Source organism: Panthera tigris, chromosome F3 (assembly GCF_018350195.1).
Source record: "Panthera tigris isolate Pti1 chromosome F3, P.tigris_Pti1_mat1.1, whole genome shotgun sequence".
Classification (NCBI taxonomy): domain Eukaryota; kingdom Metazoa; phylum Chordata; class Mammalia; order Carnivora; family Felidae; genus Panthera; species Panthera tigris.
In genome coordinates, this window is record NC_056678.1 from 32,032,908 (window position 1) to 32,039,477 (window position 6,570).

The 6,570-nt window shown below is 41.8% G+C and overlaps 1 long non-coding RNA gene across 2 annotated transcripts; it reads left to right on the forward strand.

The window, feature by feature from the left end:
• Nucleotides 1-278: 278 nt before the first annotated feature.
• LOC122236016 lies at nt 279-4,369 on the forward strand. Of its 2 annotated transcripts, XR_006214217.1 has the most exons (3): nt 279-648; nt 1,214-1,403; nt 4,221-4,369. It is a non-coding gene; the product is annotated as an uncharacterized LOC122236016 (long non-coding RNA). The 2 variants fall into 2 exon arrangements; XR_006214216.1 differs by lacking the exon at nt 4,221-4,369 and having other exon boundaries at nt 1,214-1,532.
• Nucleotides 4,370-6,570: the final 2,201 nt, after the last annotated feature.

The window sequence follows — 6,570 nt, forward strand, 5'->3', positions numbered from 1 at the left end:
GCCGCCGCCGGTATCACTCCGCCCCGCAGGGAGGTTCCGGCCGCGGGGCGGGGAGGGGCGGAGGGGAAGAGGGGGAGGGGCGGGGAAGCCCGGCTCGTCGACAGCCCGGGCAACCCCAACCGTGCGCTAATAAAATCGCCGCAGAGGCGCGGCCGCCTCTCGGGCTTCCTTCCTAGGGGGCGCTCTGGCGCGCGGGCGCATTCAAACGCGAGGGCGTGGGACTCTTTGCCCTCTTAGGGCGGAAGGAACGCGTCCAGTCTGAGGAAGGGCGCCCGCGACCCGAGGCGCCCGAGTCAAAGGAGCGGCCCCCCTCTCTCCGAGGGGGTTGGGGGTCCGGACGGCCGGGCGGGTCTCGGCGGGAGCCTGGGCCCCTTGAGAGACTGTGGCGGTGCGGCTGCTCGGTTTCGCGGCTTCTCCGCCGCCGTCGAGCTGGTGTCGCGCCCTTGCCCGCCCTGGAGTCGGACTGTGTAGCGGGGCGCCCTGCGAGTTCCAGGCCCAGTGGGCCTGAGTAGCAGACGCGGTCATGGTTATCTGGACGCTGCAGTTATTGTTTCTGAATCCCGGAACTGGGGCCTGACTCCCTAGAGAGACCGAGGGTGCCGAGATGAGTTTCCACTGCTGACCAGTGCAGCTGTATTTTGCTAAAAGGTGTTTTGGGGTGTTTTTTTTTTTTTCTAACCTTTCCCCCGTTTTCTCTTCTCACCTTTTTATTTTTACCCATTTTTCGTCTTGCTGTTTTTTCAGTTAGAAGTGGGTGCTGTCAGTGGTGAAATAAAATTAGGACCGAGGCCTTGTCCAGTTGGTGCTTACTCAGTCCGTGCTGACCCGTGGTCAGGGCTTGGAGCAGAGCTCTAAGGGAGGGCGGAGTCCTCCAGTAGAGGTGAGGCAAGAGCTGCATTCTGGCAGGGTTTCCAGCCTGGCAGGCGACGTGCTCTGTAATGCTTTTCTGAATTGGCTTAGCCAGAAGGAATAGGGAACTGCATATTTCGTTTACTAGATTTGAGGATGTCTGCTATGTGCCACGCTGTCTGGCATTGGGAGCGATTTATGATTTGCTTCTCTTATCATTTACTTACTGTTTTTGCTCAGCAGTAAGAATTGAGGACTTCCTGTGAACATCTAGCATGCAAACCTATGCAAAGCAGTATTTGGGATCCATAGATAAGGTCTTCTCCAAACCCTTAAAGATTGTCTTGTATGAATTCTGTTATAGGTCAATGCGGAGTGGATCAAAGCAGAAATAAGCCTCTCTGGCCAGCCCAAGACTTCACTGAAAGCAGTAACATACCTAAAGCAGGAATGCCTCAATCAGGAATTTAGCCAAGAAACAAACAAACAAAAAAAAGCCTGGGAAGTAAATAATTTGGCAAGATCCCTGTCTAAAGGGAAAGTCTCCTGAGCAGGTACAAAACCTATCTTGTTCTGATAGTGGAGGTAGTTTGCTCTATCAAAGTTTTATGTGATTCCATTAAGTCATACAACTAAACCTATTATTCTTTTACTTTTCTCAATAAGTGCAGGTCTGAATATTATTTTAATTTCCATGTGGTTTTTCTACAATGAAAGAACGGCTTGGCCGAATGAAATAAATAGCCATTTCCTATGACAATTACATTTTTCACTGTAAATTAATACATTGGTATTTTTATTTTTATACACAAGCTTCTAATGAACATGATTCAGCATGTATGGTCCAGTAATGCAAAGGCTGGACCCTGAACTAAGTGAATTCACTAAAGATAAATACTGCTCTGAGGCCTTTTGGCCAGCATGTTTTCTAACTCCCCAATTTTGCAACACCTTCCAACCTCTTTTGCACTGAAAGGAATTTCTGCATACAGTCAAGGATTAAAACATGGTGAAGAGGGGCACTTGGGTGGCTCAGTTGGTTGAGTGTCTGACTTCAGCTCAGGTCATGATCTCATAGTCCATGAGTTCGAGCCCCACGTTGGCCTCTGTGCTGACAGCTCAGAGCCTGGAGCCTGTTTCAGATTCTGTGTCTCCCTCTCTCTGCCCCTTCCCTGCTCATGCTCTTTCTCTCTCTCTCTCTCAAAAATGAATAAACATTAAAAAAAATTTAAAAAGAAAAAACATGGTGAAGATTTGGGGACTTTTGTAACTTATTTCTAATTATTAGTAAAACCCTTAAAGAAGATTCTACACTTTATTTGAGTAAAGCAAAGAGGGCAGAACAAGGGCATTCCACTCTTAGGAAAAGAACCTCAGGGATGGGGGCTTTTCTTTCTATTCTGCCCTTGAAGAAAAGGAAAGCACCTGAAGCTGGCCTGGTTCTGAAGAATAATATTAAGCCTTAAAATGATTTCCCAACAGTTAACAAGAACAGTATTTTAAAAAAAGGAAAAACCTAAGAAGAAAATCTTGGGGATGTCTGTATCATCAAGGAAGAAAAAAGCTTTAAGAAAGCATTAATAAATAAGGCCCAATGATGCAGAATCATGAGAAGGGTTTAAGAAAAGGCCTCTCGATTCGTTAACTAGAATAATGTTAGTTATTTTGTTTGGCTGCTTTTTTATTTAAAAATTTTTTTTTTTTCTTTTTACTATTTTCATTGTAGTTTAAACTTCGAATAGATGATACTTTCTCATACTTCCAAAACCAAAAATTGTAAGAGGAGGGGTGGCTGGGTGGTTCAGTTGGTTGAGCATCCAACTCTTAATTTTGGCTCAGGTCATGATCTCACAGTTCCTGAGACCAGTCCCTGAGTTGGGCTCTGCACTGACAGCTTGGAGCCTGCTTGGGATTCTCTGTCCCTCTTTCTCTGCCCCCACCTGCTTGCACTCTGTCTTTTCTCTCTGTCTCTGTCTCTCTCTCTCTCTCTCTCTCTCAAAAACAGACATTAAGAAAACAAAAGATATAAGAGGAAATACTTAACTATTGTACTGGACATCCAGCAATTGCAAAAAGGCAAGGGAAAAATGTATAAAGATAGGAAAGAAATATATAAATCTGTTATTTGGAGAAATCTTGATAGTCTGTAAGTAAAGTTATAATCTATAAACCTTTAGTATTAATAATAAATTTAGTGAATTGCTGGATACAGTCAGTATATAAATCAACTATATATATATATTTTTTTAATGTTTTTTTAAATTTATTTTTGAGAGAGAAAGGAAGGGACAGAATGCGAAGTAGGCTGCAGGCCCTGAGCTGTTGGCACAGAGCCCAACACAGGGCTTGAACTCAGGGCTTGAACTCAAACCCTGAGATCATGACCTGAGCCGAAGTCAGATGCTTAACTGACTGAGCCACCCAGGGACCCCATAAATCAATTATATTTTTAAATACTAGCACTAAGCAATTAGAAAATGAAATCTTAAAAAAGTGGTTAACATACAAATGCATCAAAGATATCAAATACCTAGTGTATTAGCTTCCTATGACAGCTGTAACAAATTACCACAAACTCAGTGGCTTAAAAAAAACTCCTGTCATATTTCTGGAGACCAGAAGTCTGAAATCAAGGTGTCAGCAAGGCTGCACTCCCTATAGAGGCTTTAGGGAGAATCTGTTCCCTGCCGTTTCCAGTTTCTGAGTTCTGCTGGCATTCCTTGGTTTGAAGCCACATCACTCCAATCTCTGCCTCTATCTTCACATTGCTTTCTCTTCTGTGTGTGTCGTGAATTTTCCTCTTCTTCTATTACATAAAGACACTGATAGCATTAGGACCCATCTGGATAATCCAGGATCATCTCCTTGTATCAGGAGCCTTAACTTGATCACATCTGCAGAGACCCTTCTTCTAAATAAGGTAGCATTTACAGGTTCCACAGATTAGGACCTGATATTTTGGGGGCACCATTTAACCCATGACACCAAGGAATAAATCCTAATGAAAAATATATAAGAACTATATACAGTAAAACCTTAGTTTGCGAGCATAATTCATTCCAGAAACATGCTTGTAATCCAAAGCACTTGTATATAACAGCGAATTTCCCCATAAGAAATAGTGGAAACTCAGATGATTAAATCCACAACCTAAAAATGTTCATATTAAAATGATTATAATACTCTAATACAAAATAAAGAAAATGCAAAATGTAAAGGAAAATAAAATTAACCTGTACTTACCTTTGAAAATCTTCATGGCTGGTGTGAGGGAGAAGAGAGAGGAAGGTTACCGTGTAGGACGACTTTCCCTGTCACTAATGGATCACTGCTGTCTTTTGGCTCAATGGAATCTTCTTTGTTTTGTGCAGCTAAAATGAAGAACCTATCCAATGACACTTGCTTTTGACTCCTTTGGAGGATTTCGTGGAAATGTGACATCACATTGTCGTTAAACAGATTCATCACTAACTGCTACAGCCTTATTCGGGTGGTGCTTTTCTACAAAATTTTGCACCGTTTCACACATTTTACACATCTCCCTAATCTCATTTGAAGTGAGGGATTCTTCTGCCTTTTTCTCCTCCTCTGCAGATGAGATGCAGACATAGACTTCTTATAAAATCTTACAGTTTCAGCCATTCGCATACCTCATTCATATTTCTCAATGATTTCCTTCTTAACTTCCACTGTAATCATCCCTTTCTTACCACCTTTCTTTTGAACCTTTTTCTGCAGGGGAGTGGGCATTGTAAACACTCGCACGGATATTGACTACAGTATAGTATTAATAAACTCTTGTCATCTACTGTATTTAATGTAACTGACAAGCAGCAGAGAAAAGGGTCTATATCTGCAGGCAGCCTGACCTAGAAAAAAGCATTCCTAGCTTACTCTTATATAGAAAAGCAAAGGACTATCCACAGGTGCTTTGAAGTGACAAAAAATTCACTAGTGGCAGTTGTGACAACTTTCTGAAAAATCACTGATTTCTGCCAAACACCACGTCTCATGTGACCAAGCATGGGAGATGATCACCCACAATCTCGCAGAGAGAGGGAGGGAGAAAAGAACCATTGGCTCAGTTGTGAACATGTGACATTTGGTGTCTCTTACTACTCGTATTGCAAGACGTCGCTTGTTTATCAAGTTAAAATTTATTAGAAATGTTTGCTTGCCTTGTGGAACACTCACAGAACAAGTTATTCTCAATCCAGGGTTTTAATGTACTGAAAATTATAGTATTGAGAGAAATTGGAGGAGGCCCAAGTAACTGGTTAGATACAGTATGCTCATGGATTGCAAGACTCAATATAAAAATGTCAGTCACTCCAACTGATCAATAAATTTAGTCTGATCCTTATTAGAATCCCAGCAGATTGTGTGTATGTCATTTGACAAGTTGAAACTTACATGAAAATTCAGAAGATCTAGAACAGCCAAGACAATCTGGAGGAAGAACAAAGTTGGAGGATTTATGCTACCAGGTGTTAGAAAGTAGATGGATGGAACTAAATAGAACTCGTGAACATTTTATGCAAAGGTGACCCTACTAATGTGGAGAAAACAATGGATGCTTTAATCAATGCTGCCAGGTCAATTGACTATGTGGAAAACAAAATACCTTGATGCCTACTCATACTAAAATAAAAAAACAAAACTCAATAGATTGTGGACCTAAAATAAAAGGTGAAACAATAGTGCTTTAAAAAAAAATTTTTTTTTAAACGTTTATTTATTTTTGAGACGGAGAGAGACACAGGATGAATGGGGGAGGGGCAGAGAGAGAGGGAGACACAGAATCTGAAACAGGCTCCAGGCTCTGAGCTGTCAGCAGAGAGCCCGACGCGGGGCTCGAACTCACGGACCGTGAGATCGTGACCTGAGCCGAAGTCGGACGCTCAACCGACTGAGCCACCCAGGCGCCCTGAAACAATAGTGCTTTTAGAAAATACCATGGGTTATTGTCTTCATAACTTTGGGTAGTCAAATTATTTCCTAAGCAGGACATAAAAAAACATGAAAATGTTGAGGATTCCAGAAAATAGTATGGGGATTGCCTAGCTGGCTCAGTTGGTAGAGCATATGACTAAATCTCAGGGTTGTGAGTTTGAGCCCCACATTTGGGTGTGGAGATTGCTTTAAAAAAATCTTAGTGTAGGAAATGTAAAGGATCTTGAATTATGTCAGGAAACTACAAATAATTTTGTATTCCTGGAGCATGGAGTGAACTCAGAATGAGCCTAGAGAGGCAAGGACTGAACCACATAAAACCCTTGAAAGTATTCAAAGGGTTAAGCAATTTATAGACCATGGAAAAGTATCAGAGGGATCTAAGCAAGAGAGTGATTTACTTCAGTTGGTATTCTAGGTGAAAATTAAATGTGGCAAAGAAATCAATTAGGCTGTTGAATTAGGAAATTATGAGGTTTCAAATTATGGCAGTGATAGCATGAATAGAAGTGGGGACTGATGAAAATATTTAGGAAGTAAAATTAGCAAAATTTGGGGATTGGTTGAATATGGAAATAAAAAGGGGATAGAGGAGTCTAAGCTGATGCCAGGATTTTGGCTTCAGTGTCTGGGTGGATTGTGTCAACAGAGTTGATGGATACTGAAGGTGTATCAATTTGACAGACAAGGAAAATAAATTCATTTCCAGATATGTTGGGTTCTCAATGGGGAGATATCCAGCATGCAGTTAGATATATAATTAAGATC